General features: G+C 39.5%; 1 pseudogene; it reads left to right on the top strand.

The window, feature by feature from the left end:
• Window positions 1–4,281: 4,281 nt before the first annotated feature.
• LOC103734432 lies at window positions 4,282–19,804 on the top strand (annotated as a pseudogene).
• The last annotated feature ends 2,889 nt before the right edge of the window (window positions 19,805–22,693 follow it).

Here is a 22,693-nt window from a genome sequence, read left to right as displayed (position 1 = left end):
ACAGTGTGTTCAGTAACATGCCACTGACCAGTTCAAAGAGACAATTATTGCATTCATGAGTGGGTAGTCTCTTTTGCCCTAGGCCCAATCTGGAACCACAGGAGGAACTAAGCGATGTGCAGATAGTACCCTGTTAAAAGCTCTCTATTGACCAACAAAGAGATGCTTGGCCTAGAAATGGAAGTTCGAGCATGGAAATGTCATCTTATTTATAAGACTGTTGTCCTAGTCTGTTTCTACATTGCTGTAACAAAACACTCTGACCAACACCAACCTGGGGAGGAAAGGGTCCATTCAGCTTACATCTCTCGGGTCACCGTGCACCAGGGAGCCCAAGGTAGGAACTCAGGGCAGGAACATGGAAGCAGGAGCTGGAGCACAGGCCATGGAGGATCACTGCTTACTGGCTTGCTCCTCTCGCCCCTTGCTCAGCCTGCTTTCTTATGCAACACAGGCCCACCTGCCCAGGGGTGGCACCACGCACTGTGGCCTCGGCCCTCCCACATCACTTAATAATCAAGAAGATGCCCCTCAGACATGGCCACAGGCCAGTCCAATAGAGGAAATTCCCCAAATAAGGCTCCCTCAACCCAGGTGTGTCAAGTTGACACTAAAGCTATCCAGCACAACTGTTGCAAAGAGACTGACTCAAAGACTAATCTACAAAGGTCAAACCAACTCAGACTGATAAGCTGATGTCCATGTTAGTTTTCTATAAAGTGATGAAAGAACTGACTACCATCCAAAGCCCACTGCTTTGGCTTTACATTGACTTGTGGGTGATGGCCATGATGGTTTAGTCATATAGGCAGATATATGGGTAATGAAAGACTGAACTATTCAAGAGTTGTTTGTGTGGAACATGGTCCTATGGAAATCACCGTGGGAATTTAAGGAGCATGTTAAGTAGATGTTTGGGAAGTGATGCATAGGGAGAAACATGAAGACAATATTAAGAGCAAAGGTCACAGCAAGATCTGCATCATTAAGACAAATGAATGTTTGGTAAAGTCAAAGAAGGTCAGTTGGGGTTTGGCTGTTATATTATGAGTGAATATAGTTTTTGCAGAAGGTTGTATTAGATACAACCTTTGTAATATACACTAAGTCTGGAGTTCATCCAATAAACAGAATGACAGGTGAGCAAAACAGTGAGATAACTCATCATTTTAGTGAATTTTTAGTATGCTCATTTCTTAGAAAATAGATTGAGGGGGTTTGTGAGAGGCATAGTAAAGTTTACAAAGATTAATGTGGCCCTAGCTGTCTCAGTGGTTGACTTCAAGTATTCTCAAGATTACATAGTCTGACAATATCTATAAGGTTAGAGCTTTCCAAGGTTACCTTAGGTTTAATAATTTGCTGGAAGGTTTAGTGACTGAGAGTTTTTATGTTCATAGCTAGAGTTTGTTATAGAGAAAAGACACTGACTAAAATCAACCAAAGGAAGAGGCACATGAGACAGAGGCAAGGAGGGCACCACATGAAGATATTCCAGTTGTTCTCTTCCGATAGAGCTATAGATAATACTAACCTGTCCTACAAATGATGTGTGATAAAATGCACAGACCATTGCCAGCTTTGGGAGACACAATTTAACTCACAAAATAGAAGCATTATTGTAGAAACGACTTTTAGTTAACCTTACAACCAAAAGTTACTCTTCCTTTAGCTTGCTTATAATATAGAATATGTCACTGAAACTTGGGCTCCTCTTGTAACTTGGGAATATTGCCTTAAGCCCTCATATCCCTTGCCCTTGACCCAAACAATATAATGAATGTGGATGTGTATGTTTTACATATTCCTTGGAAGCAATGATAATGTACTTTTGTGTTACAAACAACAGGAATTAAATTGATAACAGCTATTTGTGGTTATGTGTGTGCTATTCTAGGTCAGTAGGGATCAGAAATGGCAAATTTCCTGATAAGACAAATCCTTCCATTTCTCCCCCCTCCATTTCATGCTGGAGATACTGTTTCAATAAAAAGAAAGAACAAGCCTTTGCTGTAGACCACAGTTCCAAGAGAATTCTGAAGGAACAATGTTCTCATGAAAGACTGGGTCTTTCTTAATTGAAACAGATGCGAAGCATCAGGCTATCTTTGTTCAAGCATCGCTGCAATATGGTATCATGTGGTAACCACCACATTTTATTAATAGCCTGTTCAAAGGAGTAGAATTCCTGACAAATAGTAACCTTACTTAAAATTAGTTGAATGAATTCAACAAGTCAAATAAAAAGATAGCTGCCAGAGATCTAGATTTAAAACACAGTCCTTGCTACCAAGATCCTCTCATTCCAATGGAAAAAACAAAAAAGTAAGTATTATGTGATGGGTGAGGGCTACAGTAATGGTTCAGTCATTTAGAAACCAAATACACAGTTTAGTGATGAGAGAATACTCCATTGAGAAGGGGATGCCTGTGTTAAATGAAATGTTGGAAGTGATCATTAAGAAAAGGTAGACAAAGGGCAGTCCATGTAAGGAACTATCCATACAGATGCAAAGCAAAAGTCTGGTACATCATTGGAACTGATTTTATGGAAATAATGGGAGAGAACAAGTAATCTAGGATGGAGTAAAAGGAAGATCAAAAGAGTCATGTAAAAGCTTTAACAGTTCACATTTTATTATTAACACAGTGGAAAATTATTGACAGCTTTTTTTTTTTAGATTTAATAAATGTTTATAGCATATTTCATCCAACACCCAACAGCTGTGGAATATACATTCTTTTCAGCAGTCCAGGTAACTTTTTCTAAAATAAATCACATTTTTTTATTCTTATTCTTTTATGAAGTTAGTTAAAAATTAATGAACAAGAAATTAAAGAGACCGCACTGCAATTAAGTTAGAATATTCTAACTGGAAAACAATTACTGTGAAACTATTTACATTCTCATAGAATTATAAATATTTCTCAAGGAATACTTTACACCACAACTTTTTTTTTTTTCATACAGAATTCATTCCAAAGCAATTGACATTGAGACGTTTTCACATGCATTTCTAAAGATAGACAGCCTTCCTCTCCCACTAGAGGCTCCATACTCTGCCATTTCTGTCACTGTCCACTGTGTTGTCAGCACCCTCATCCATTCCCTCCTGTCTGCCCTTCTGGTGAATCTAGTCAGCCAGAGGTCCCTGTTTCAGGAGGGTCAGCTGTTCCTCATCTACTGCAATCCATTGTCAGTATTCCTTTGGCTAGAATTGGGGTCTGCTGTTCATTTTTCCAGTAGTATGTTGGGTTACTGTCTGGAAGAGCCTTTATCTATCCTAGCCAACAACTCGACTGAAGGTATCGCCTGTCTGGCTTTGCTGTTTGTCGAGTAACTTTTAGTTATGTATATGTATGCTCTTATGATATTATAAAACAGGCAAGGAACATACTGGGTTTGGCATTTTAGAAAGATCATTGATAAAGGTGTAGAAACTGGGTTAGAAAGAAATGAGCAAGACCAAGAAGATACCTTTTTAAAATATGCCAAGGTGGAATAGTCACAGAGAAAAATGCTCAGAACCGAAATTGAAAGAGTTGAGAGGGTAATAACGTGGAGAACCTAATAGAACTGAAACCTGGGTTAAATAGAAAAATGGCAGATTACCAAGCCTTGTCTGTCTGACGTAGAGTATGAAGAAGGAATTGTGGATGACTTCCAAAAGGCTGGAAGTAAGAGGAGATGCACATGTGAAAAAATATGACTTTATTGGAAGAGTTCAGAAGGGAGACAGGCAGGAATTTGAAAGCTTGGAAGGGCAGAGAAAGATCATTCCTGGACATTGTTATTCTGAATGAAATCATGGACAAATATCACATAAGGCAACTGAAGCAAAAAGCAGCAGCTCAGACAAACCGTGGTGAAAGCAACAAGTAGGATGTGAGTATCTGTGCTGCGTAGGGTACTTAGGCAACCCAGAACTTCATTCTAGAGTTGGAAGTCAACTTGAATATATCGCCATTCAGACACTTCTTTCATTCCTTTTGTAGATAACTTAGTGAACTCAGCATCTTCTGATTTTGTTTCCTTCCACGTATTACCCATCTTATTAATATGAATGGCCAGGGAATCATACTTTGAAAATGGCAACTTTCTTCATAGTGAAGTCTTAGTTTTGAATTATTTCCTATGCTTGGAGTTGGTTGTATGCTACTTTACAAAGCACACACACACACAACACACACACAACACACACACACACACACACACACACACACACACACAAACTGAACTCATGTCAATAGACCTGGCTGTTCAGTTAGACAATGTTAGCGATGACCAGGGTGGACCGTTGCATGAAAGATTACACAGTGGCTATCAGAGCTGTGCCGACAAGTAGGCTAACTGGACAGGAACCCAGCTCAGCAACACAGTTTCACAGATTGTCAAAACATCAACTTTATACCTGTAGGAAACAAGTACCATGTGTATTTTTAACAGGGAGAGAGAGAGAGAGAGAGAGAGAGAGAGAGAGAGAGAGAAAGACTTCCAGTCCTTCAGCAGGTCCTGCACCACATTGCTGTGCCTCTGAGATTCTCTAATATTAGGATGTTTCTGGAATCTTTATTGGCGCAGATGCTTTGATCCTATCAATTTCAAACTCTTCTTTTCTATTTGAAATTTCCATTGTACGTTTTAAATGACTACATAGCACCACAGTGGCAAACCAATTCCACAGATGCCATGGTTCTTGTGTGTGTGTCAGGGGGAGGTGGATTCACTAATAATAAAAGAGAAGGGCCACAAGGTCAGAAGACATTTTTCTGGAGAATCTTGCAATATACCAAGTGATGCCTTGGGGGGGGAAGGAGAGCAGTTTAAAAAGCCAGCAGCTGTAACCATTCTGCGTCATTACAGGCCCAGCTGAGCAGAAGCCATGCAGCCTTTCTGCCTTTTGCTTCATTGATGGTATCAATGGAACGCTAATGGAATTCTTATAGTTTACTGGTACAGTATGAATTTAGCCCGAGTCAATCATATATCGGTTATATTATATTTTCAAAACTAGAGAAGAATCTGACTTTTTAATATAGAAAGATTATAAAGGAAAAGTGCCTCCAGATTGACAATAAATATGTCTTTAGTACAGTTGTCCCTTTTATTTATTTTATCATTAGGCATACAGGTAAAATTGAAGCCTAAATTAAAACTCATTAATAAGGTTGTTTCACTGAAATGTCAGTTTTTTTCCACTTAACAAAATCAAGATGCTTTTGCTGTTGTCCCTTACTGATCTCATTTATTTAATTCAGAAGAAAAGAGTTCAGTTCCTTCTTGTGTTTTTATTTTGTTAACAAAATAGGCTGGACTTTCAAAATCAACAAACTCATGCAAATTATTTAGCATTTATCCCTCCTTTTTAAACCATGTCCAAACTATGATCTTAGGGTTGTCCATTTGTATAAGAATTTCTGGGCGAGACAGGAACCCAGATGTTTCAAGTGGATTTGCAAATGGCAAAGTCCTGCTTGTTGGCTCTGCCTGAAAATCTATTTGCAAATGTAAATCCTCTTTCCAAACAGATCAGGATTTTTTTTTCCCCACAAAAATCCCTGAGCAAAGTAAAATGCTGATGGAATGTTTGCAGGACACTCCCATTGACTTCTAGCTACTCACTTTTGCATCTTCTTAGTGAACTCTCAGGGGTGGTAGAGCAAGACAAGGAGATGGTACTTTTAGAAGGCATTGGAGGAGTTCTGAAATGTAGGGACAGCAAAACCCCTGATAAGTCTAGACATCCTCCTCTCTCCTACCTGAGTCATGGAGCATATGCGCTCTCATCAGTCATGTCCCGGGGTCTAGCCAATGAGTGCAGCTGTCCACTGGTTCCTGCCTCTTGTGGTCATCATTCTACATGGCGTTTTCCATGCTCCTGACAAAAGTCATAGCAAGTGTGATCACTTTTGGGGCACTGCAGTGTTTTTACTCTTACCCACCACTCCCTTCCATGTACCCTGCCTGCCTTCTCCATTTCTCACGCCCCTCTAACACGACAATCTATGCTAGAAAGGTCATGGTGAGGGAAAGCAGAGGCAGCTTTTCTTCCCCAGGATCCCTTGCTGTCTGTGTACCATTTGCCACTGCTCTTAATCAAGACTGGACTCTGGTCACAGTCTTCTATCTGACATGTGACACACTCCTACTGACACGTGCCACACTCTTATTGACCCGCGCCACACTCCTGAGGACCTCGGCCATACTCTCACTTGCCGGCCTTAAAATGCGTTGCTTGGCACTTTACTCAAAGGGCTTCTCTGAACTACAAATCTAACCTTGTCAGTCTCCTTCAGGGTTCCTCAGACCACTTATGGAGCGCAGGCCAGGATCCTTAGAACACAACTGCCCTGTGCCCTAGTGCTTCTTTTTGTTCTGATTTCTTTCTTCTTTTTCTTTCTTTCTCTTTCTTTCTTTCTTTCTTTCTTTCTTTTTTTGGACACAGGGTTTCACTAACTATCCCTGGCTAGCCTGGAACTCATTGTGTAGCCCAGGCTGGCCTCAAAATCTGCCACCCAAATGCTGGGATTAAAGGTGTGCACTGCCATGCCGACCCCCACAATCTGATTTTTTGATGCAATTTTTCATATACAGTATTATTTCATGTCTTTTTGAAACTTGTTGACATAAACTTGGCCAGATGCCACCTACCATCCCTCCAGTCTGCTAGCTTCCTTGTCCCTGTCTACACCCCCAGACACACAGCTTATGCCTTGACCAGAGGCAAGTTTCTGCTCATCCTTCACAATCGATCATAATGGATCATATTTCTATAGTTGTGGCCTATGTGGCCATAGCCCCAGATTTATACTAAGTGGCTTTTCTCTGTTCCTTTACTACATGGTCATATCCTTAAATTAACCACTTAAAATGTGTCTGCCTTGTTGTATGGTGAGCTCTTTTAGAGAAGGAGCCCTGTAATTATTTTTTATTTTCCCAGACCTCTGATTTTGCCACCAGATCATAGGCTGTTGGGGTGAGTGGCTCTCAACCTTGTTTATTTAAGTAAACTAAATACATTCCCACAGGTTTGTGTTTAATATGAGTATTCAGAGGATCATGAGTTTGACTAAGGATAGGAATTTGTGGATGAGAAGCACAAAGACAGTGACAAGTGGAAAAAAAAGACCTTTGGAGCTAAGGGGATATTCCCCCTCTGCCTCCAAAGCATCTTAGATTAATCACTGTGTGAATGAAATTGATTAGATGTGATAGTTAAGATTGTAACTAACCATGCAAAAGCACATTGGTGAAGAAAAAAAGAGAATGATATAATATCCTAATGAAGAGTTTATAAGGATAGATTTCTTTTTATGAAAGGAATGTCAGGGCTTTATTACATGGTGCCAAATAACATGTCTATTCGGTCAAATTAACATTCTCCATGTAAAAGATCATTCCTATTGGTATACTTTCAAGAAGAAAAGGAATCACAGAATTAACTGAATGGTATCTTTTGAAAGCCATTGAGGGCCACCAAAAATCAAAGCAAGCACTTATTGATTGAAGACTGCAAATGCTTTTATTCTGTGGGGGTGCAGGGATCAGAGAGTTGTCCAGGACCAGCAGTACAGCATAGTGACAGGGAAAATGCAATTTGAATGTTGTTTAAAATGAAAAATATTGTAGTGAGACTCATTTACGGGACGTTTTCCAAGCAATTTAAGAGACTAAGAACTTTTTCCATCTTGGCTAAGACTGGATTGCAAATGTTACTATCTTTTGGGCTTTCGAAGTTAAGTAAATGTGTCCGAGATGTTCTCTGATTTAATCTTATGCATTTCACTAGACAGTAGATGCTTACTTAAAATAACCTAGTACCATTTTCTGAACTAACTCACATATTGGAGAAAACTTGTATATGCTTTAATGATCCTTGTATGACTACTTGAAATGAGACATTCACATTTGGAAATATTCGACTGTGGTAAGAATTTACATGTTCAATCCAGTCTGACTTTCTGTAGACTCTTACATCTAAATTAGGGTTATGGGGGGGGACAGGGTCTTTGGCTGGTATTGAACTCACCAAGTAAAGAAGGCAGGCCTTGAACTTGTAAAGGTTCTCTTTCATCTGCCTCCTGAATGTTGCAATTACAGGCTTGAGCCCCCACACTCAATTTTTATTTTTAAATTACATCCATAATAGTAAAATGAATTCTACCTGAAATTTGATGACAGAACTTATATTAACAATGTGATCCTGGGGCTGGAGAGGTGGCTACTCTTGCAGAATACACAGGTTTGGTTCCTACCAACTACATGATCACTAGCAACTGCTGGAAACTCCACTTCCGGGGGATCTGTTGACCTCTTCTGGCCTCCTCGAGCATTGCATGCACATGGTATACTTACATGCAGGCAAAACTCATGCACATAAAATAAAAATAAAGATTTTGAAAAATAATGTAACCCTGCTAGAAAATATTTTTTTAAAGAAAACATAAGCTTCAACATTTAACTTTTTCCATCCAAACCAAACACTGACGCTAGGCTGGTTTCCCAGATGACACTGTTTTCTTTGATAAGCTGGGATAGACACAAACAGCCCAAGGAATGGTGAGTGGTGGTGACAGCATTTTAGTGGAAACCAGGGGCATTTAACATAAACAAGACCCCCTTCCACTGCAGAGAGGAAGATGGGCATTCTCCATCCTGTCATGTCATGCAATGGAGTCAGTTGTGGGACAACCAGAAAAGAACTCTAAAGATATTGTAGATCTTCTTTGTCTTTAAATATCCTAGGAGAAACATTAATCTTTCAAGAAGATTCTAAATTGTCATACCATAAACCAATTCATTCCCAAAAGTATCTCTAATACATTCTCTTTGGAAGCTCACGTGCTGTGCGTACCCAGCACAAACCACTGAGAGTGAGAAAACCCTTGGACTGGGAAAAGGCCTTTGGCCTCTGTCTCTGGCCAGTGTTCATTTGGTTGTGGCTGTGTCCTCAGCCCAGTTACCCTGACTCATGCCTGGCTTTGGGGGGGGGAGGGCATGGAAAGTTCTGTCTCTGGAGTGACCATGCAGCTAGACCTTGGCTTTGAATCACTCTCAAACAGTGCCCTAACGAAATGAGATCACAGACACTGAAGGGAAGTGGTGGCTCTCTCCAGATAGGGAGGTCACCTCATCTAGAGACAGTGTGGTTGGATGCCTTTAAAGCTCCAGATGCTTCTTGGTCCCCAGTCCAGGCATGCCGATCTGAGGGAAGAGGAAGCAAACCATGCATACCAGAAACCTGCCCCACTTTTTCTGCAGGAAGGCCAGCTGCTCAGGACCCAGCCCTGGGCAGATGGAAACATTATTTATGCTCAGAACTTTCTAGGCTCTGGCTCTGGCCCTGAGCTGAGGCTAATTGGAGCAAGAAAACAGCTCAATGAGCTACAGGACCTCAATAGTTACTTATAATCTTATAATCATCATTGCAAAGTTTTGATACTCACGTCAATTCAGTTGCTTAGAGATTTAAGCATCCTCAAGAAATAAGAAAATTAATTATCTTTAAACTTGAAATAAAATGTCTTGAAATTTGTTTTAATTGGTGTGTGTGTGTGTGTGTGTGTGTGTGTGTGTGTGTGTGTGTGTGGTCATGTGGCGATCAGAGGACAATGTTCAGGATTTGGTCCGCTCCTTCCATGGTGCAGTACCCCGGGTTGTCAAGTTTGGCAGCAAGTGCCTTTACCCTCTGAGCCATCTCACTCGTTCCTAAAATGCCTTATTTCCCTTGGGGATCCAAATAATTTAAGCATCTACAACACGACTCGTGTTTCCTGGAGTCAGTTCTTCTGAAGCAATGTTTGACCTGAGTGCCTGAGTTGGTTCATTTGTTTTTGAGTGTTAAAAAATAAAACCAACACAAGTAAAGATTCTTTACGTAAGCAAAATTTACTTTTTTTTTAAGTAGAAGAACATAGAGAGATGTCTCAACAGTTAAGAGTACCTGCTGCTCTTCTAGAGGACTGGAGTTTGGTTCCCAGTACCCATATCAGGAGGCTCAAAATTGCAGCTCCAAGGGATCTTAAACTGGCACATGAGCTACATAAAGTCTCTCTCTCTCTCTCTCTCTCTCTCTCTCTCTCTCTCTCTCATAAAAATAATAAAAAATAAATCTTAAGGAAAAGAAGATAACTTATCAACTAAAACTGTGAATGTTCTTTTCTAAATCATCATCAACTCCCCACAAAATCATCATCAGTTATGTTACAGGAATATTAACTGTTCTTATGGAAATGGGATCGTTGAAAACAAAACAAGCTCAGCTAACATCCTGATACATAGAACACTTTAGGTGATCACACTGTCCACACCAATAGAGCAGATATTCTGAGTGCGACCTACATGTTCTCAACACCAAAGCGTTTCACAAACATGAGAAAATGCAAGGTGCCATTTTGTGTGAGAGAAATCATTTCCAAATGCCTATTGTAGTACCCTCTCAGTATTTGGAAATATTGAGTTGCCAGCAGAAATAATATTGAGCAAGTACTTAAAAAAGGCTATTGCAGCAGCTGAAGAGATGGCTCAGTGGTTAAGACCACTGGCTGCTCTTGCAGAGGACCCACGTTTGATTCCCGGCACCCACATGGTAGCTAACAACTGTCCATAACTCCAGTTCCAGAGGATCTGATGCCCTCTTCTGATCTCCATGGGCATTACATGACATGGGTGCACTTACATACATACATGCAGGCAATCCATTCATACATCAAAAAAAAAATGGCTATTTCACACAAGAGTGCTTTACAAATAATGACAGAATTACAAGTGTCAGGTGATATTTTTTAAAGACTGACATAATATTTCCAAATTTTCATGGTTAACTTTGTCAACTTAGATAAGGTTAAACTACATGACTTTATTACCTGACCAAAACTAATTAAGCATATTCAGGAGATTCAGAGAGTAATGAAAAATAAAATAAACAGTTTAGTGAACTATAAATTTACTAATATAAAAGAATAAGTTAATCAAAGTTGGCAAGATTAGCATTGTAGCCATTATAAGCACACAACAGTGTAAACATTTTAAAATGCAACATCCTGAAATACTGAGTATGTTTCTCAGTACAGAGAGAAATAGATTTCTCCCACCCAAACCCCCAGCGTACTGTGTGTTCAAAAACCAAAGGTCAGGAACTGTGTACTTCAGCGACGCTGTTACCGTAAGGATCAGGATTGGAGTTAGACTTGAGGTCCTAGGTGAAATGAGTTTGACGGATTAGGTTCCGTTACTGACTGTCAGTACACTACATAAAAACACTGCACACACAGAGCTTAGTGAAACTAGCTGCTTTCTGCACAGGAAAATTCCTTGATAGAGTTAACATGAAGACAAATGAACTGTTATCCCCTAAGAAAGGTGTCCCTTTAGGTTAGGCTTGAGGTTAGCAGCACCAAACAGTAAGTGTTCTTGACTTCCCACTGCTGACAGACTCATTACCTTTGTAAATACTGAGGCTCAGCTTGAATGCTGGGAGTCCTCCTTGAGTTTCTGGAAAGCATTCTTAACTAACCAATTACTGAAATAATAAAGAAATTAAAATAAGATCAGACAAGAGAGATGTAAACAAATTCCCTCCACTGCCTGCCACCAAACACCGTTGTTTAAACTTCCTCCTTTATTATTGTTATGTTTGTACCCTACCATTTATTAAAGTCTTTTAAATATATCATTGGTGTCAATGATATATCAAGCCTAGGAGATAATTTTTCTTTAATTGGTAGGAAAATAGGACTGTATATAGATTAATTATAAGGTGGTAAAGACAAGATTCAAAGTAGTATCTGTCAGTATCCAAAATTATAGTGGTATTGCATATTTTCATATAGAATTATGTATGTGAAAATTTTGTTTGTGAGAGTGATGCATTGTCTCATGTATATTTGATATTTCCCCTAACCTTTATCATTTTCTTTCTCTTTATGCCTTTTAATCCCCTCATGACTAACAGTATATTTAAGAAAACTACAACCTTAAACATCTTTACATACTGTTTAATTTGCTTTCACTTACATCATAAGCATGATGCTTTTATGTGTAATTATCTTTTCAGTATTAATTTAAATGACTACAAAACATTCATCATATAGATGTACAACAATGTACTTACTTTAATAATGTTTTTAAAATTTAAAAATACTCCAATTATATAAAATGAATACTCATAAGCATCATTACCAAAGGTTCTGTAAAGCCCATAATATCCTCTCCTAAGAGCCCACTGGTCTCCTGCTGCTCTTTCCTTGTGATTTTCTAAGTTGACATTGGTACATCAGTAGGCACACGTGCAGATCTGACACAGATCTTACTCACACACTGTGTTTCTCACGGCTACTGTGCCCTGTGTTATCAGCCATCTACCTTATCACAGGCACCAGCCCAGCCCAGGCATATGAGCCATTGCTCCAGCCCAAGTCACTCCGTTGCCTGGACACAACCAATTCACTGTGGTAGAGTACAGATTCCCTATGGTCTCTGCCATATGACCAGGTCAATCTGCCAAGTCTAGCCTTATCCCTAGCGGTCCCCCACCACACTAACAACCACAGAGCAAAGCTTGGGATCTGGCATTCCTGTTATTAAAGAGGTAGAATGATAAAATATTGAGGTATGTAGGAGTTGTGCTCTGGGGACAAAGTGTAAAAGGATGCAAATTAGCTATGGAAATAAATTCTGCAGCTTGTGGTGGACTCCAAGAAACCCGTTTCGAGGCTTGTTGATTTGTGGCTCAGCTGGAAAAGGTTTTCATTTTAAGCAGATATTTCTTCTGATCAATCCAAGAGGTGATCATTGTCTTCCATTTCAATACAATCTTTTTGATTGTTTGTTTACCCTTTACTGCTATTTGTTTTTCCAAAAATAAGATATTTAACAGTTGTATCAGAAGACCCAACCTGAGAAACTTGTCATGATTACATATGTGGTTTGAAAACATGAAACATAAAAATACTAAACAAAATATCGCTGGCTCACGCGTACTTCAGCAAGAGAATTTATAAAATATCTTGATTTGGTTAAAAATTAAAACCTGGTGGTGTGGAAATGTTGCTCAGTGGTTAAGAGTACCCCTATCTTGCAGAGGACTTGGGTTCGATTCCCAGCACCCACATGGAGGCTAACAACTGTCCATAACTCCAGTTCCAGGGGATTCAGCACTCTCTTCTGACCTCTGAGGGCATTACATGACACAGGTGCACTTAACATATGCGCATGTAAAACACTCATACACATATAAAAATAATAAAATATCTTTTGAAAGTGATAAATGGAAAATTAAAGCAAAATTTACAAGATATGTTATGATTTAAAATAGTCTATTGGAAAAGAGTTCCAAAGATCAAGTTCTCATCTTAAGACCTGGGAGAAGAGGCAGCCATAAGTTGTACTGTGAGAAGGAGCCCAAGCTCTTGCTTCTAGTGGAACATGGCAAATCGGTTACTGAATACCATGCCCATGGACCTCCACTCCAGCCAATTACATTTGCTCCACGAACCCCATTTCCTAGTCTCTTATCCAGCTTCTGTCTTAGCTCCACTGTCTAGAAAATAAATGGGATTTGTACAAATTTCAAATTAAACTGAAACACAGACTACAGTATTAATATCCTTTTCTTGCGGTTAACAGAAGACCAACCAAGAAGCTCAGGAAGATGAACAAAGTCCCTGGCAAGCACTTATGATCCAGATGAGTGTAGAAAAGTAGAGTCTTTTCAAGGTGGAGAAACCAGAATGTCTTTTGATTTGCCACAGAATTTGGGGATTTTTGTTTGCAGCAGTTCAAGAGAGTGTCTCTTGAATATGCCATTTGCTTTCTGTCACCTGTGCTGAACTTTGAACTGCCACCAGATTATTCACCTTTCTCCCCAAGTTCATTCACACTTTGTGCAAAATGGCTGTCACCAATTCAGCTCTCCGTTCTTCTCAAGCACTTAGACAACCTGAAGAAGAACATATGGGCAGGTATGGTGCTCTTTGCCTGAATACAGCTGATTAAGGAAGAGCCCCTAGAGTAAATGATTATCTCTCCTTTAGAGCTCAAGATGGGGGGTCTCAGAAAAAGTACAGAGAATGATGGCTCACGCGTCTTCCAGTACAGAGCTAGAGCTTGGAGAAGATGCTGGATCTGGTGTAAACCAAGAGGCAGTGTGGAATCGTTGTCAAGTCTGATCCACATGATCTTGGACTTTGATCAAGCTCAGCAGATGAATGTTTAATAGTATGTTGTTCCCATGCAATATCTGTTTCTGGGAGAAGCTGGGCAGTGAAGGCATGTACTTCTTGGAGTTACAGACAGGTGTACAGAAAAGCAGTTTGAAGGACTACTTTGAAATGCAGATCAAAAATGGTCAAGTTTAACACTTCAATTGTCCAGAACCAAAGTGGCCCTCAGTGGCTACTCCTGGACAGGTCAAAGGGCTTGTGGAAGCAGAGATATATGCCTGTTGATCTCTCTATGTAAGAGAAATGAATAGACTTACAAAATGAATACCTACAAGCAGATGAAGCTAATAAATGGTAATTGCAACAGTGAAATGGTAGGTGGTGATTCTGAAGTTCCGGAAAAGCACAAAGAGTAAGGAGTTGCTAGAAAAGAACTCATAGAGCTGCCCTTGCTGTGAGCCCCCATACAGAAGCGAGGTAGATGTAACAAGAGGACACATACCGCTCTGTACAGTGTTTCTGCTACATCTGCATGGGTTCCCTCTCCAGAGCAGGCCCTTACAAGCACTTCACTAATCCTGATTCTCCATGCTTTAATAGATTGCTCCATGCTGTGGATGTTAATGGACATATTTGGGAAGATGACACAAGACTGGTTAATTCCTTCTGCTCAGAATATAGAAATGCGATGGTTAGTCCTAATCATCTGTCAAGTGCATTCACCATTCTAATAAACTCATTACCTAGTAAAAAATTCTCTATTGGTTATATTGAGTATCGTGGTCATTATTTTAAACTTCTGGCCACTGGTTTTAATCATAGAGCCTCTGTAGTATTTTAACCCCATGTTCTTGTCTGTCTTGGTCTCTCTCCCTTTATAACACTATTGGCATCAGAGTTTATATCTTTGTACATTGTAAGCCAATGAACATCAATTTATTATTATTGCTTTATGAATTTAACTTTTAAGTTATATAGAAAAAAAATAGTTAAAACCAACATCCAAGCAATAGTGGCTTTTATATTTACCTAAGAAATTACTTCTACAAGCCTTCTTCAGTTTCCCTTTTTTCTGAGGACTCAAAGTAACTTTTTTGTGTCTTTTTACCAAAGCCTTGGGATGACCTTTATCATTTTATACATTGCTGCTCTACTACTGAAAAACTCCCTCAGGTCTTATTTATCTGGAAATGTGTTTATTTCTCCATTCTTGAAGGACAGTTTTAAAGATATAGGATTTTTGGTGACTCTTCTTTCCCCATTTGGGACTTTAAATATGCCTCCCGTTTTCCTTCTGGTCTCCATCACTGCTAATAAAAATCAGCTGTTAACCTCGTGGTGACTCCCTTGTATTGGATGAGTTACAACTTTCTTGATACTTTCCATTTTTGTTTTTGGTTTTGGTCTTGTAAAATTTAGTGTGTCTTCTGGATTCCTTTGAAATTCCTACTTGAAGTTCATTGAGGTTTTAGAATGTATATTTGTATATCTGTCACTAAATTTGAACATTGTGGTGTATAGTCTTCAGATTTATTTTATGTAATTTTGTCTCTACAGTGTTTTCCTTGAATTCCTATTGTGAATATGTCTTATGGTATCTCATAGATTTTCTTCTAGGCTTTCTTCATTTGTCCTTTCCTTCCTGCCTCACACTGGGTAAGTCCAACTGCTTTATTTTCACGTTTCCCTAATCTTATCCCTACTTAAGTTTTCCATTAATCACTTTTCACCAATTTTTCCTCTTTATGCTTTTCGCTCTGACATTTATATTTGCTTCCTTTTTATAATTTCTATTAAGTGATATTCACTATGTGTTCAGTGTTATGCACATGTGTTTGGGGCAGCTTTATTAAAGTGGAAACCAAAATGTCCAGCAATGAATGAATCCATCAACATTTGTACAATGGATTATTATTCAGCAATATAAATAAATGTATTGGCTCCTTTTACCAAGGTTCCTACCTTGGCAACATTAGATGAATTCAAATAAGTCAGACATAAAATGACACATAGTAAAATTTTTTTTATGAAATATGCAAATCTGAAAATCCATAAAAATAGAAGGCAGGTTTGTGATCAGCAGGGGATGAAGAAGGTTGGGGCTGCAGTGTGAGTACTTATGGGCACTGAATATTCTTTTGGAGTTATGAAAAATTTAAAGCTATGCAGAGGTATTGGGTATCCAACATTGTGAATGAACTTAATGGATTAAAGATTGTGAAAAGATTAATTATGACTTTTAGCTCAATATAAAAATGATAGGTCTTAAAATGTTACACTGAACATAACAGGCAAATGTAAAATCTTAAAAATGGCAGAGTACATATCTTCTTTGTCAATGTACAAAATCTTTATTAAATAACATACACAGAACAAGAAAGGCATCTCAAAGAGAGTTTAACAGAAATCATTAAAAAGCTTTAAACATTTAAATGCGTTTACAACAAATATCATCTTACAAAGTTGTTTTGCCTAATACCCACGATGTCACTTAGTAAATTCATGCTCAGAGAAGCCAAATAAGTGGCCTTCATTGATCACATAATTAGTAGGTCCTGGAGTCATTCTATGACCCCACATCTGCAATATTTTCATCAGTACATTGTTGACGATGCTGACATATGTGCTCTCAATTGCTAGACAACACTAATGAAGGCAGAGCTACGTATGTGTTGCTGACAAGAGCCAGTTAAACTCTACTCAGTGTCAGGGTCAGAACATTTCATTCAAGTCAACTGGATTGTGATGCCCTTGTTCTAAAGAGAACCTGATTAAGCTGCAGATATGGATTAGTGTAAACTACAACACCACACCAAAAAGAAATTCCACTGTTGGGTCATGAATAAACAGCTTTCAGAAAACACTGCAGAGTACAAATGGGAGATTTATCATCATCAGGGAATTTGTTAAAAGTGAATCAGGCGCTCAAGCTATGAGTGAATGTCAAAGCAGACAACTTCTTCCAAAGGAGACTGTAAACTATGTGTGTTGGTATACATCTGCAGTCCCAGCTCCTTGGAAGGCTCAGGTAAGAAGATCATTGAAGTCCAGGAGTTTGAGACTAACTGGGGTAATAGAGAGAAAACCTGTCTCGGGGGAACAAAGATAAAAGGAACCAGAGGAGGGTCTGGCCATGACTGTAAGGTAAGTCCATGCCCTATGCTTAGGAACCTTTGAAGAAACTTATTTATAAATTGACGAAAACACAGTGAACTAATTTTTTCAGATTTCTAAAAATTTTTTACTAAGGTTAGCACTAATCATGACTATACTTACTAAGTCACCAAGGTACTTTAGAAGAATTTTAATCATAGCTCATTGCTAATAGCAGAAAATACTGTGAGTTAATGATAAGCGTGCTCTCAGCAAGCAAGCTCCACCCTTTCACCAGAACACTGACAGCTATGAAATCTCTAACTCCAATCTAGAGATGCATCCCTGACTACCTTTGTATAGTCCCTTCCTCTAATCCTTTCTAACAGAATGTATCCCAGCAGAAGGCCACTCTTTCTCCTCATCTGATGTGTATACATGTTCACTGTTCAGATGGGTTCAAAGCACCAGCATCTAATGGATTCCTTTCAGCCTAGACACAGCTTGGAAATCCTAAACTCTCTTCTTGCCTCTGTATCCACATGGTAACAGAGCTACATCAGTACATTCATTTTATCCTTCCCCTCTTCCCCATCTAACCATCTTCCTTAAGGTCCTCAGGATACGTGGTAAAATTTCTTTCTACTAGATCTGTGTTCATTAGGAATAAGTCCAAGTACAGCCAGAGTCTTCTTTGTCCTAACCAGCTCATTTTTTCCATCTCTCTTCAGGACAGTCATTTCCAGGTCCCCCAGGGAACGTTTCCACTGAACTTGATCCCATCTCCAGAATTCTATGACTTTCATGTTCCAGATCCTCTACACATTTACACACCCCTTTCTTCTGCCTGTCTCTTGTGTGACATTCTGTTTCAGGAATTCACCGAGATATTTTAAGACAGAACATCTCATTCATGAAGTCTTTGTTGCGAGACTGTGGAGTGTGACATCGCCATCTCTGCATTTCCTCAACTGTTCACAGTTGTGTGTTGTTTGTCCATGTCCATTTTGAAATAGTTCTCTGTTTAGGCATTGTGTGTGTGTGTGTGTGTGTGTGTGTGTGTGCATGTGCACATGAATGTGCAGAAGCACTCCCCTGAACTTGCACATGTGAAGGCCAGAGGTCAAATTTGGACATCTTCTTCTATCATTCTCTGCCTATTTTGAGGAGACATGCTCTCTTATTAGAAGCTCATGGTTTCTGCAGACTAGATGGTCAGCAAACCCCAGAGATCCATTTGTTTTTGCCTTGCAAACACAGGCCCACATAGGCACATGGATCTTTTATGTGGGGGCTTGGGATCAGAACTCAGGCACTCCTGCTTATGCAGCAAGCATTTTACCCACTGAGCTATCTCTCCAGCCCCTTCCTTAGGCATTTTACTCATTTTTGTACTCCAAGTTGATTGAGAATATAATAGCTCATAATAAATATTGGTTATTCAATAAAAACAGCAGATGAAGTGGTCACGGTGCTACATGCCTATAATCCCAGCACTTGAGTGGAAGGAGGATCAGGAGTTCAAAGTCATCCTTGGCTATATAGTAAGTTCTATACCAGCCTGTTAAACATTAGACACCGTCTCAAAAAATAAAGTATTGCTGTTGTAACCTCATAAACTAGGCCCAAGTCTATATATAGCAGTAGTATCTATACATTTTCAGGTGACATATTATTTGATTTTGAAATTGCAAGATGAGAAATTTAATCAAAACAAGGATGATGAAACTTTGATCAGTTTAACCACTGGAACATTAAAGCAAAATGATAAATAATAAGGAAAGATGCCCATGTTCTCTCATTCTGCATGAGGGCTAAGAGGATGAGGCTAAGCAAGGCAAAATATCTTTAAATCATGGGGACTGCTGTGGTTGTTATTGAGGACTTCTTCAGAAAGCTCTGCATTGATGCTTGAATAGAAATTTTTTTAATGATTCCATGTAAGAGTTAAATAAATGGAACCAAGTAACCAAAGACTTACATAAGATTGAACATAAAAATCACATCAATACACTTTGGAAAAATCACCAATGACATAGCCAATGCCAAGGGACTGGCAACATGTTCAAGAGGTGCTAACCGCCCCAGTTTTATGTTAAAAGAATGCAGATCTACTGCAGTGGGACACTTGGCAATGATCATCTAATAGCTGACATCATCTGTATCAGCCTCTCCTGCTCACAATCTGTTTACATAAACAAATAATTCTCGTTTGATTGGCATGGAGCTTCAAAATCTTTCAATGGCTTCCCCACAATGTCTGTCAAATTGTTTCAAAAGAAATCAGGCTACGAGGCTTCTTGATGTGATCTCTCATTTCATCACGTCACACCAACCAAGCAGAGGCATTTCTAGATTGTTAAGCAGACCTTGTGCTTTCGCATCTCCTACAGTCTGATTTTCTCCTGTCCAGAATGGTACACGGGAATTCGTCCCTTCCCGAATCCGTACTGCTGCAAAAATAAATCTATTTTGTGATTTCGCAAACTGTGAAGCCTCAGTTTTGGCCACAGATGGAACAGTTTTACATTATAACTCTGCTACGTGAACGGGGAGAAAGTAGGCGTAAAACAGCCAGTGATGATTGGTGCTGAAGGTCAACAGCCTGGAGGGATTATTTGTTATGTTAGTTACTGGGAATATTTGCGAGGGATTACCTATATTAAGCTAAATGAGGGGGGAGGACTCACTCCAAAACTGGGTGGCACCATTTCCTAGGCTGGAATACCATACTGCATTTAGAAAGGGAAAGCTAGCTAAATACCAGCTGTCATTGGTTTCTTCTTCGTGATTTAGGATGAAATGTGACCAGTTCTCCAAACTCCTGATTCCTTGAATTCCTTGCCATAATGAACTGTACCTTCTAACTGTAAGCCAAAATAAACTCTTCCTTTCTGTCCTAGTCCTAGTTTGTTTCTCCATTGCTGTGACAAAACACTCTGACCAATACCAACTTGGGGAAGAAAGGGTTTGTCTTACATCTCCTGGGTCACAGTTCATCCGGGAGCCCAAGGTAGGAACTCAGGGCAGGAACCTGGAGACAGGAGCTGGAGCACAGGCCATGGAGGAACGCTGCTTACTGGCTTGCTCTCCTGGCCCTTGCTCAGCCTGCTTTTTTATGCAATACAGGCCTACCTGCCCAGGGGTGGCACCACCCAGAGTGGGCTGGGCCCTTCCACATCACTCAACAATCAAGAAGGTGCCCCGTGGACATGGCCACAGGCCAGTCCAATGGAGGCAATTCCCCAATTGAGGCTCACTCAACCCAGGTGTGTCAAGTTAACACTAAAGCTATCCAGCACACTTTCTAAAGTTGTTATTCTTAGGGATTTTTATAACAGCAGCAGGAAAAGTAGTCAAGACAGGCAAATACGCAATCCCAGTTGTACAGGAGCCCTTTAGCAATCCTGCCTCAGGAGCTCAAAGATACTTTTTGCCCATTTGGCAGATGGTAGTGTTTCTTCTAAATGGGAACTTCTAGTTTGGCTAGGGAATTCTGTGTTTATTACAAATTTTAGCTTATAACAAACAAAAGGAAAACAATACTTGAAAGGTTTTCAGTATCATAAATTATCAAATATTATGAGAAAGTTGCAGACTTGAATATTGGAACTTGTAAGTCAACAACTTGCCTGGCATATAGAAAGTGGTCGACAGTGGTCATGATTAGCAGTTTTTTTATTATCTCAATTATTTGACTCAATATTATTTGATGTGCTCATTTCCTTTTTTATGGTCCCTCAATATTCTCTTTTAAAAAATGTTTATTTATTCTTCACTAATTTCACACACGAATGCAACGTATTTAGATCACGTCCGCTCACCTTGCTCCCCCCACCCAACTCCTCATGGACTCTCATCCCTTTCCCAATTTCATGTCTTCTTCTCTCTTTCTTTCTTTTATTACCTACTGTGTCCTATTAGTTGTGCCCATATGTGCATGGGGGTAGCGTAGCGTGCCATCCGTTGGATCATGGACAGCCTATCATGGGACACACTACTAAAGAAAAGTGATTCTCCCTTCTCTAGCACCAAGTGGCCATCAGGTTCCAGGGGCTCCTCAGCAAGAGGTGGAGCCTCAGGATACACTGAAGTGTTGACTGGCTTGATCTTGTGCCAGTCTTGTGCTGGCAGCCACAGCTATGAGTTCCTGAGTGAAGTGGCCCTGTCATGCCCAGAAGATGGGTTTTAAATGTTATTTTTATCACGTCAGCCTCTCTGCTCATTTGAAACTTTCCTGACATAGGAGATACTGTCTTAATTTCTCTATTAGGTAACCTTTCATGCTTCTATACATAGAATAACTCACTAAATACATGCTAATTTCATAACATACTGTGCGTGTAATGTATAAATAAGATATGTTGTGAGATAAGCTTTGTTGTAATTAGCATCATAGTGAAGACACGTGAATAGCTATGAAAGTTCTCAGCTTTCCTGACATATCTTCTAGTGCTGAATTCCACACAATAACGGTGTTCACATTTCATTTTTGTTCTACCTAGTGGAGTCCAGTTAGTCAAATTTCATGTGATTAAAACACGGAGGGATAAAATCTGATTTGTTTTGATGATTTGTCTTCACTGTTCCCTCCATTTTTCAACTCCACTGCCTATACTTGGGGCCCTTCCGGATCATTCTACAGACCATTGTCAATTTCCATATCAATTCAACACATGACATGATAGATCTCTTTATTTATTTTCTATTTCCTCTCTCTAGACTGTAACTCCAGGAAACTAGGATTTTCATTGTGTGTGTCTCTGTTTCCCAGCATTTAGACTAGAAAGCATCCAGCCAGACAGAAGTTATCAGGACAGGGTGTGGTAAAAGCTGGGCTCAAGAGGAGAAGGTAGCTACAGTGGTCAGAGATAATTATGACTTTCACTCTTAACAAGAGGCAAAAGTGACAGAGGAGATAAGTGGAATACAGCACTCAAAATTAGAAGTAGTTTCCCACTAACAATGCTTTGTGCCATATTGTGTGTGATTACTAATTGCCATAATAATTTTTACTTTAAATACATTATATTCACTTGCCTTTTAATGTTTTTTAAGCTATTTCAAAATTTATATATCAATTCACAGAAGGGAAGGTGGGAGGGAGGGAGAGAAGGAGAGAAGGAGGGAGGGAGAGAGGGATGGAGGGAGGGAAGGAGGATCAGAAAAGGGGGAACTGTAAGTTTCTTACTAAAAGTCCAAGATCTTCTTGATTGTCACTCTAAATCAACAATAGTAACAAAACAACAGAAATATAAATGGACAACCATCAGCATAATGGATTAGTGTCATTAGATAGGTTTAGGGGATAGTAAAATTGTTCAATAGGCAAAAGCTAATATATTCAAGCCTGGCTACCTGAATCCAATCTCTGGAACCCATAGTAGAAGGAGAGAAGCAACATCCCTCCACACATACAAACACAGACACATACATA

This window comes from Nannospalax galili, unplaced genomic scaffold (genome assembly GCF_000622305.1).
Source record: "Nannospalax galili isolate Female #2095 unplaced genomic scaffold, S.galili_v1.0 scaffold1056, whole genome shotgun sequence".
NCBI classification, from domain to species: domain Eukaryota; kingdom Metazoa; phylum Chordata; class Mammalia; order Rodentia; family Spalacidae; genus Nannospalax; species Nannospalax galili.
This window is presented reverse-complemented; position numbering and strand designations above follow the sequence as displayed.